The 9,782-nt window shown below is 38.0% G+C and overlaps 1 protein-coding gene across 1 annotated transcript in view; it reads right to left on the bottom strand.

Annotated features, from left to right (window-relative positions):
- Window positions 1-777: 777 nt before the first annotated feature.
- TMTC2 (transmembrane O-mannosyltransferase targeting cadherins 2) overlaps window positions 778-9,782 on the bottom strand; it is a 416,958-nt gene continuing 407,953 nt past the window's right edge. The window contains exon 14 of the transcript XR_007154185.1: window positions 778-789. The gene's annotated coding sequence lies outside the window, so the exon portion shown is untranslated. The remainder of the gene's footprint in view (window positions 790-9,782) is intronic.

Raw genomic sequence — 9,782 nt, 5'->3', positions numbered from 1 at the left:
ACCCTGAAAAATCTGTTCTCCGAATTTTGATCTTCATATTCGAGATTGCAACAGCCTCCCAGGACTTTGTTTTATGTATAAAGTTATTATCCTCTTTTGAATTGGGTCTGTTGTAAATGTTCATTATAATCACTGCTGCTTAATTTAGCAGATGGTTGGAACTGAACAATTCTTCTCAGAGGAATTAAATATGGTTATGTCATTTCCCAAGCTGATTTAAAAGAAGTAATCTGAGATCAAGTAATGTTTCATTTTCCGTATTAGTTCAGAATCATTGCCATAGATGTTTTCTTTTCTCCACGTCTGTAATTTTGAATATCTGTGATGAACTCGGTTGGTCTTCCATCGGTTTTTAGCTCTTGATGTTTTTCAATAACAAAATAAAAATGAATCAATCACGTACCCAAATCTCATGTTTTACTACATGATTCATCAGGAGCCCCAAAAGGGATTTTCCTATTATATTTGCACAACAATGTTTCTCATCTCTTGTCAGCAAATATAAGGTGGGTAGAAATTATTTTTTACATCAAACTGTTGATACACATTAGTTCCAACTCCCATGAATACTTTGCACTGCTCTCAAGGTATCAGTGATCAAATACAATTAGCATGAAAACAGAGAAGCTTCATCTAAAAAAATTCTCAGAATCTCCTACCTACTCAAATGCCATCTATGTTTTTGTTCCATGGATGTTCAATTGGCCAAGGACTGTTTTAGCAGGATCACACATTTTGAAAGACAAGAAACTAAAAAGGGAGAGATCGCTCATAGTTTCAGATCTGTATCTAAGTAACAGGGTCATTTCTTCCCACCCTGGGGCTCTTCAAAAAAAGGTGGTTTTTCTGAACCAAGATTTCACTATTCATAAGGGCTTATTCTTATATGTAATTCAACCTTCTTGAACTTTCAATTTCTATGCTCTCCCAGCCTCCTACTGTTCCTGTTGATCTTTACTGTGGACACCGTAGGAAGCCAAGGGAGGGTAATACTTGAGGGTATGCATAGACGGTTGATTCAGTCAAGGGAGCTCATTACTATGCCATTATGTTTTGTATATAGAAGCTTTCTTCTGAGGAAGTAAAGGATCTTACTTTCAAACAGGAAGTAAGCTTTGCAATTCCCCAGTGAAACTGGCAAATTATATTAAAACAGACAGACATCTAGAGAGTTTTGGGATTGTAATAGAAAGTAGTTAGGAGACCTTGGTTTGTGTCTGTGAGTCTGCACTTGCTAGCACTTTCGATCTCTCTGCTTTAGTATCCCCCTCACAACCACAAATTATGGCCATGAGAATTAATGGAATTGTGTGTGTGCAAAATATATATGTGTGCAAAGTGTATATGTACAGAAGTTCTCAATGAAGGATAAAAGTACTGCTTTCAGACAAGTGGCTTTTAACATTATTGTTGGCAGTAACCTCTCCCCTCTCTGCAGAGAACTTGAGAAGGTGTGATAAGAGGCCATCTGTGGGCATCCTTGGGACCTGCCTAGATTGTTTTCACTACTGCTGCTCCCCACATTGGCACCCCACTGAAGAAATCAAGGAAGAGATGTAAACTCCTTGCCATGCCTGGTCAGCTAAACACCTTGTGTCCCAATCACAAGGATGGCAAGTACTGCAGCGGTGATAAATGGCAGCAAGCCTGGCTGTAATAGGTTTGCAGCTGGCTCCCCAAGAGAAACACCCTCTCAGCCTGGCAGAGGAGAAACAGTATAAGTTTTAGAGTCAGACAAACTCATTTTCTACTCACAGTATATCTACTTATCTATCAGCAGTTTGAATCCTGGACAGTTTCTCAATCCTTGTAATTCTTGTAATCTTGGTTCCTTCCTGCTAAGTTAGAAAGAGTTGAACTACTTGGCAGAATGATGGAAGAGTCAAGCGAGAAAACAAAGGGAAGCCACTGACACAGTTTTAGTCACTTAGTAGGTCTTCAATAAATGGCGTATCTTGTCTCTATCCCATCCCCAATTCTTCTATTCTTTTGGCAGCATCTAAGACGCTTTTGGGGCCAATTACTACAGACCCCATCTCTCCGCACTAGTACCCCATCCAGCAAACCATCATATGCCCTAGAAAAATATTGTTTTTCTTCCTATAAACTTCAGTGATGTTCATTGGAAGAGTTATCCTTTCATCATAATTTTTTGGGATATAAAGTAGCTTTCTAATTAATTCTTTATTAGAATTATTATCATGTTTTGCAAAGCAGAAAATGGGAGAAAGAGCTAGAGAGCTCTTACGTGCTTTCCTTTTACACTGTAGTAGTTTGGCTTAAGTTTTTGTCTCAAATTTAGTTTCATTTGAAAATAAGGCAAAGCTTTTCATCTGTAACCCATTCTTTTACAAGGATTTACACTTTTACAGTCCATTTTGCTGTAGGTTTGTAGTTATTTCACTTTAGTCCCCTAGTGGTTAAACCAAGAATGCAATCAGTTGTGTGATTCAGAGAGAAATTCTTCTAGCAAACACATAAAAGAGTCACAGTTCTTAACATGTCACATGATAAATGAGTCCATTCAAAGAATCAGTATTTAGAACCATAGGAGACGTTAAAGATGACTTACTTCGATGACTTGTTTTTAAACAGCTCCCATTATAGAACATTTTCAAATATCATGGAGTGTTCTGTGAAACACATCACATGTATCGTTGCAGTTCCACATTATCTCCATTTAACAGATTAAAAAACTGAGGATTTGAAAGGTTTAATTTTCCAAGGTCAAGTGACAGAGAAAGACTTAAGGATTGCTGGTTCTTAACTTTGAGTCTTTTCACTTAACAATTTTGTGTTCTTTCATATGAGAAAAAACTGAGACCAAGGGCTCCTAACTGGTTTGAAGAGGGTGCCAGAGCTAGAATGAGATGTCGGGGCTCCTGAAAACCCCGTCAGTCTTCATTTTGACTTTATTGCCCCTTAAAATCTTCTGAGAAGGGCTTCTGTTATATTTTTTTTCCTAAGGGTTCTCACTCAATATTGAGGAATTAAACAAAAAGATTGGTTTGCAATCTTTTTATTTTGTCTCAATTTTCCATTTGTATTAATGTTTTCTTTTTCATAATTCTCCACTTCAGTTTCCAATGTATCATTTCCTTTCATTGCATACAACCTTCTTAGACATAAATGCTATTGCACACTTAATGGACTACAGTATAGTGTAAAAATAACTTTTATATGCACTAAGAAACCAAAAAATTCATTTGACTCGCTTTATTGCGACATTCACTTTATTGCGACATTGGCTTTACTGTGGTGGTCTGGAACCAAACCCATAATATCTCCAAGCTATGCCTGTAACCCACAAGAAAAATTTTTCTTCCTATTATTGTCACCTTATGCTCTACTGGCCTGGGACTTTTAGTTCCAGAGAAGGAATGCCTTCACTAGGGGATACAACAATGACTCCATTGAACTGGAAGTTAGGAATGGTGCCCATCCACTTTAAACTCCTCGTGCCTCTGAATCAACAAGTAAAGACTGGCTCAAGTGACTGATACTGACCACCAAGGGGAAATTGGACTACTACTCCACAATGGAGGTGAGAAAGAGTATATCTGGAATAGAAGAGATTCCTCAGGTTATCTCTTAGTATTACCATGCCCTGTGATTAAGGTCAATGGAAAAGTATAACAACCCAATCCAGACAGGACTACTAATGATCCATACCCTTCAGGAATGGAGGTTTAGGTCATCCCACTAGGTAAAGAACCAAGACCAGCTGAGGTACTTAATAAAGGCCAAGGGAATGCAGAATGGGTAGTTGGGAAAGGTAGCTATAAATACCAGCTATGATCATGTGACTAGTTACAGAAACAAAGACTGTAATTGTCATGACTATTTACTCCTTATTTTGTTTTGAATATGTTTGTGTGTGTATGTGACATATATGTATACCTACAGACTAAGCAAATATTGCTTTCTTCCTTCTCTTATATGCTTATGTAACATAAGATGCATTGACTTCATATCCCAGAATATAAATATTGTTAATTTACATCATAGTACTTAAATTATGGGATATCAAGGAAAGGAATAGACATCACTCAAGGATTTTACCTTCTCTTCTAGGGAAGAGGTTACTGTATTTGTGGTTATTTGCAGAATAGTTGTCATGTTCAGTGGAATTATGATCTGTATTTGGAGATTAAGTATAGTTTAAGGAGATGCATATCAGTGCCAAGTTAACAAAAGGTGGACTTATGATGATCAATTTTACACTTGATCTTAGCCAAAAGGCTGAGAAGCGATTGTGATGATCAATTTTATGTGTCAACTTGACTGGGTCACAGGTGCCCAGACATCTGGTGAAATATCATTCTGAATGTGTCTATGAGGGTGTTTCTGGATGAAATTAACATTTAAATTGGTAAACAGAGTGTGCTCCCATGCAATCAGGCTTCATCCAATCCACTGAAGGACTGAATAAAACAAAAGACTGAGTAAAGGAGAATTTTCTCTCTCTGCCTATCTTTGACCTGGGGCAAAAGTCAGTCTCACTTAGCCCACAATTTATATCATTGGCTTTCCTGGCTCTCCAGCAAATCTTGGGACTATTGGGACTTCTCAGGCTCCATAATTTTGTGAGCCAATTCCTTATAATAGTCCTATCTATCATCTATCTTATCCATCATCTAATCATCTATGCCATTGGCTTTGGTTTTGGTTCTAGTCCTCTGGAGAGTCCTGACTGATCTACCTGCTTCTTGTCTAATCACTATTTGTTACTATACAATCATTTGTGAGATAATTTAATTTATGGTCTGATTACATGTTCTTTGAGCATAGGGATAGTAATAATAGCTATGTAACTATTATTGCAATGTAATAATTATAAAACCACCCACAACAATAACAGTAATCATATCCAAACTCTGTTTTACAGTTAAAATATTCCAGGTATTTCTTTAAGTACTTTACATGCATTAATTCATGCAATCCATACAATAACACTTTAAGTTAGAAAATATTATGATCCCAATTTACTAATAAGGAAACTGAGGTACAGAGAAGTTAGTTAATATACTCAAAGTTATATAGTACATGCAATAGCCAGGACTTAAAACCTAGCATGCTGGATCTAAACCTCCACTGTACAAACTGCATCTTACGTTATTATGGTTTGGAATCCCATAATGGAGGACATTTGTTTTCTTCACACCATATTCCCTGCATGTAGTGTATCAGAGAAGCAGCTTGGAAATATGGTGTAAGACAATAAGTAGTATCCTGGAACTAGATCTACTGCAGATAAATTCCAGTTCTAACTCAAGCACATAACTATGTGATTTGAGTCAAGGTACTTAACATCTCTGTGTCTCAGGTTTTTCATCTGTGAAATGGGAATGACAACAGGATTTTGAAAAAATTTTTTAAATGTTTATTTTTGAGACACAGAGAGAGAGAGACAGAGTGCAAGTGGGGTAGGGCAGAGAGAGAGAAAGAGACAGAGAATCTGAAGCAGGCTCCAGTCTCCAAGCTGTCAGCAGAGAGCCCCATGTGGGGCTCAAGCTCACGGACCTCAAGGTCATGACCTGAGCTGAAGTTGGATGCTCAGGTGCTCCCAAAACAGGATTATTGTCAGGATTAAATAAGCCAATACTTGTAAAGTGCTTAGAATAGTATCTAGTATTTAGAAAGTACTCAATAAATGCTAGCTTTTGTGATGATGTTAGTTTTACTCATCACTTTATCCCCATCACCCAGAAAAGGGCACAAATTAGGCACTCAGTAAATATCTGCTAAATTAAAGAATTATTTGGGGAACCTGGGTGGCATCCAACTTCAGGTCAGGTCAGGTCATGATCTCATAGTTTGTGAGTCTGAGCCCCATGTCGGGCTCTGTGCTGATGCCTCAGAGCCTAGAGCCTGATTCAAATTTGGTCTCCCTCTCTGTCTGCCCCTCCCCCACTCGCACTCTGTCTCTCTCTCTCTCTCTCTCAAAAACCAATAAACATTAAATAATTTTAAAAAAGGATTATTTGTTGTGTTCCACATTGTATTCTTTCATCTAACAACTGTGCTGCCTACTTTCCTTCTATTCATTTTTTCATCACCTATCTGAGACACTCTGCTAGATGCTAGAACGACAGAGGTCAATGAGACATGGTGTTGTCCTTAAGAAGCCCAGAGCTGAGTACATAAACTAACATAATACATATATATAAGTGGGGAAAGGCATTCTAACCTAAACAATCCAGGGAAACAAAAGGTAGAATGTGTAACTTAGGTGGAGGGGAGGTGGGTACAGGGAGAAGGGTGCCACTATCAACATCTGTATAACGAACTTCTGCTGTGAACTGTAATGACAAAGGAAAATAGACTGTTCTCATAATCACTTTCCCAGGTATCAAGATAATGCCACTGGGGAGACTAGTTTGGTAGGATGAGCAACGTCAAGTGACTTTACCTGTGGAGAGATTGGATGGCTACTCACTTGGGCATTTTATAAAAATACCGGGAAGTGTTCTCCAGCTGCCACAAGTCTTCCTATGCAATCAAGACTGACGAGGTTCTACACCTAAGGAAAGAAAGAGGAGGGCATGTCGGTAAGAAAGGCATTTGCTTGCAGGTGACTGAATGCCCAACGAGGACTGCCTTACAGACAAGGGTAATTTTTCTCACATAATGGGAAGTCTGGCAGTAAAGCAGGTACTGGCCTTGATTCAGCTGCTTACAAACTTTATCGGGTACTCAGGGTCCTTTCCTTTTTTGCTAGGGTGCTAGCTTTTACTTTTATATTCATCACCCCATGGTTGCAAGATGGTTGCTGTCACATCCAGATTTCACTTTTATTTTCAAAACCTGAGGGGTGTTAAGATGCCAGTCTTTTATGAAGAGAGCAAAGACTTTCCAGAGTTTTCCCCAGCAGACCTCTGCTTGCATTTCATTGTCACATGGGCACTGCCAGCTGGATTGGAGCCTGGAAAAGCAAGAGACAGGACTATCACAATTGGCTTAGACCAAGGGTCGGCAAACTTTTTCTGTAACAGGCCAGATAGTAAATATTTTAGGCTTTGCAGGCCATACGGTCTCTGTTGTAATCACTCAATTCTGCCGTTCTAGCATGAAAGCCGCCATAGATAATCCATAAATGATTGAGTGTTGCTCTATTCCAATAACACTTTATTTATGGACACTGAAATTTGATATAGCTCTCACATATTATGAAACACTATTCTTCTTTTGATTTGTTTCAACCACTCAAAAATGTACAAACTAATCTCAGTTCCCAGGCCACATAAAAACAGATGGTAGGCCTGATTTGGCCCCCGAGCCCAGAGTTTGCCAATCCCTGGCTGGGACCGAGGACAACCCATCAACTGGATCTGGGCAAGAAGCTACGACAAAGTTCTAATAGTGGTGTTCTCATAGTTATCTCTAAAGAAGAAATAATAAACACGGGATAGGCAGCTAACAATGCTGCAACTAAGAGTAGGTTTTATTTTCTACATGCATACGCTTTCGTATAAAGTATTTGGTATACGGCTATAATATTTTAATTCCTTTCTCTTTCTTCCACTTTAATCTACATTTTTTTTTCTTATTCATAAAGAGCTTTTCTCTGCTCCATTAGAGTAGCTGGTATCCAGACCCTGGGTTTTTAAATAATTAATATTAGAAAAGTCTTTTGGAGAGTTATCTTTCAATCAATATGGTGTGGATTACTCTCTGTTGCCACACTTTAAGGGTAAGCTGGAGAACTGTAAAATTATGAATTAGAAACTCTGTTCAAGTTCCATAAGTGTTTCACAGTTTTCTTCCTGGGCTTCCAGTGGTGAAGGCAATGCAAATGGAACCCCAGCATTGAGAAAGCATATTCTGCTTTGGCTACATTTCATTATACATTCTCCACTTAGAGAGAGAGAAAGAGAGAGAGAGGGAGGGAGGGAGGGAGATTTGTAGCAAGCAAAAAACAGGCTTCCTCTTTATACGTTGAATTACAAAGGCAATTTCCTTTATAGCCTACTTACAGGAATCCCTCTTAACATGTTGCCAACAGTATCACAACTTGTTTATTCAAAGGTTATGTGTGAATGAGAGCTTTTTGATATTAATCAAGTAATTTGCTAGCATTGCTGGGAAAAGGAAAATGTTAGCTTTATCCTGAAAAATGAAACAGTCCATTAATCAAGTTCACTCTACTGAAGACAATTATGGGGAGAGCAAGGGCACATAGACCCTTTAGATAAGAAATTCCTAACCTGATGAAACTTGTAATAGGGTTTGGCATAGACGTCTGCACAGAAAGTGACTAACTTTAACCGCCTTACAAATTATGTATATCAGGTATTTATGGATTCTAAGTTTACTGTTTATTATTAATTGAAAAAGAATCTTACTGAGTGCACCAAATTCAAAACCAAAACTTTGGCATACGGACTATTTTGTTGGTGTTCATTTATTATCTCCAGTTAAAGTTAAAAGGTGAAATAGAATACACATGTTCTTAAACATCTGTCTCATTTTTTGGTTCCCTCAGCAGCATGCTCTTTGTAGGTTCAAGACTGGGTTTCCATCAATCAAAATTAAATTCTGCAGTAGGAGGCATTTACAATTATTTGTATAAGTGTAGCTGAATGGGGTAAGTTTGTAAGATAAGGGATATGAAAAATAACTCTGTTCTGAGGCAATATGGTGTATAAGGTGGGGGGACTTTTTTCTTTGTTCTAGCATGATGAATTGCAAAAGTCCCTTAGTCAAACACCAATAAAGAGTTAAGTTTTATAAGTCAGGCATTATCTGAATTAGTTAATAATATTAAAGCTACTTAGAGAAAAGAGAAAAACATTCTCTTTATTCAATATTTTATAATATTGTCTCTCATTTCCCCAATTCACTTGAGAACTTTTTGTTATTAAAATTTTAAATTTTTAAATTATGTGATGTTAGTCATCAGGGGAATGCAAATAAATACCACAATGAGATGCCACTATACATCCACTAGGATGGCTGTAATCAAAAAAGCAGAAAATATCAAGTGCCGGTAAGGATATAGGGAAACTGGAATTTGCATACATTACTGGTGGGAATGTAAAAGGCCATGAGAGAAAAGTACAAGCAGGGGGCTCAGAGTCTCAGAACAAGAGAGGTAGGTATTCACAAAACCTGGGGAACAGCACCAAACACCCCATGGAAGATGGGATGGCTCATCAGGTTGAGCTCAACTGACAGCTGGATTGCAAGAACAAGCTTCAAGAGGCCCAAGATTGTAACAGAAAAAATTAATACCAAGTTCCCAGCACTGACAAAGATAAGGTGGCTGGGAAAATATGAAATTGTTGTGAGCCCACGTATTCTTATAATTGAATGACCTCTTCTTGTTCCCCAATCCTTTCCCCATGTAGGGATATAGTTGGAATCCATCTCTAGTTTTGAGTGAAGGCACTTCATATGGAAACACTCCTTCATCCTATCTGATCCCCAAAGACTAAGAATAAGAAAGGGGAGCGGGACACCCTTAGTGTATTGATTATGTCCATATCCATCAATGCCTGTCCAGGGTTTAAACCAAAGTCATAAGATTTGGAGAAAGACCAGTTTTCCTTCTGAATGTGACCTTGGGCAAGTCATATGGCTTTCCTGAGCTTTTCTTCCTCATCTGGAGTTTGGATTGGAGGATAATTATGTTTCTCTTGCCTACTTTGTCAGATTGTTTTCAAAAGCTAAATATAAAAAATATGAGGCCTTTTGAAAACTCAAAAATGCTCTGCATACAGAAAATATAATTACAATGGAAATAAGACATTCAGAGTGAAAGGATGACGAAACTCTGTTCA

This window comes from Prionailurus viverrinus, chromosome B4 (genome assembly GCF_022837055.1).
Source record: "Prionailurus viverrinus isolate Anna chromosome B4, UM_Priviv_1.0, whole genome shotgun sequence".
In the NCBI taxonomy this organism is placed as follows: domain Eukaryota; kingdom Metazoa; phylum Chordata; class Mammalia; order Carnivora; family Felidae; genus Prionailurus; species Prionailurus viverrinus.
Note: the sequence above shows the minus strand (reverse complement) of the source record. Positions and strands in the feature narration are given on the sequence as shown.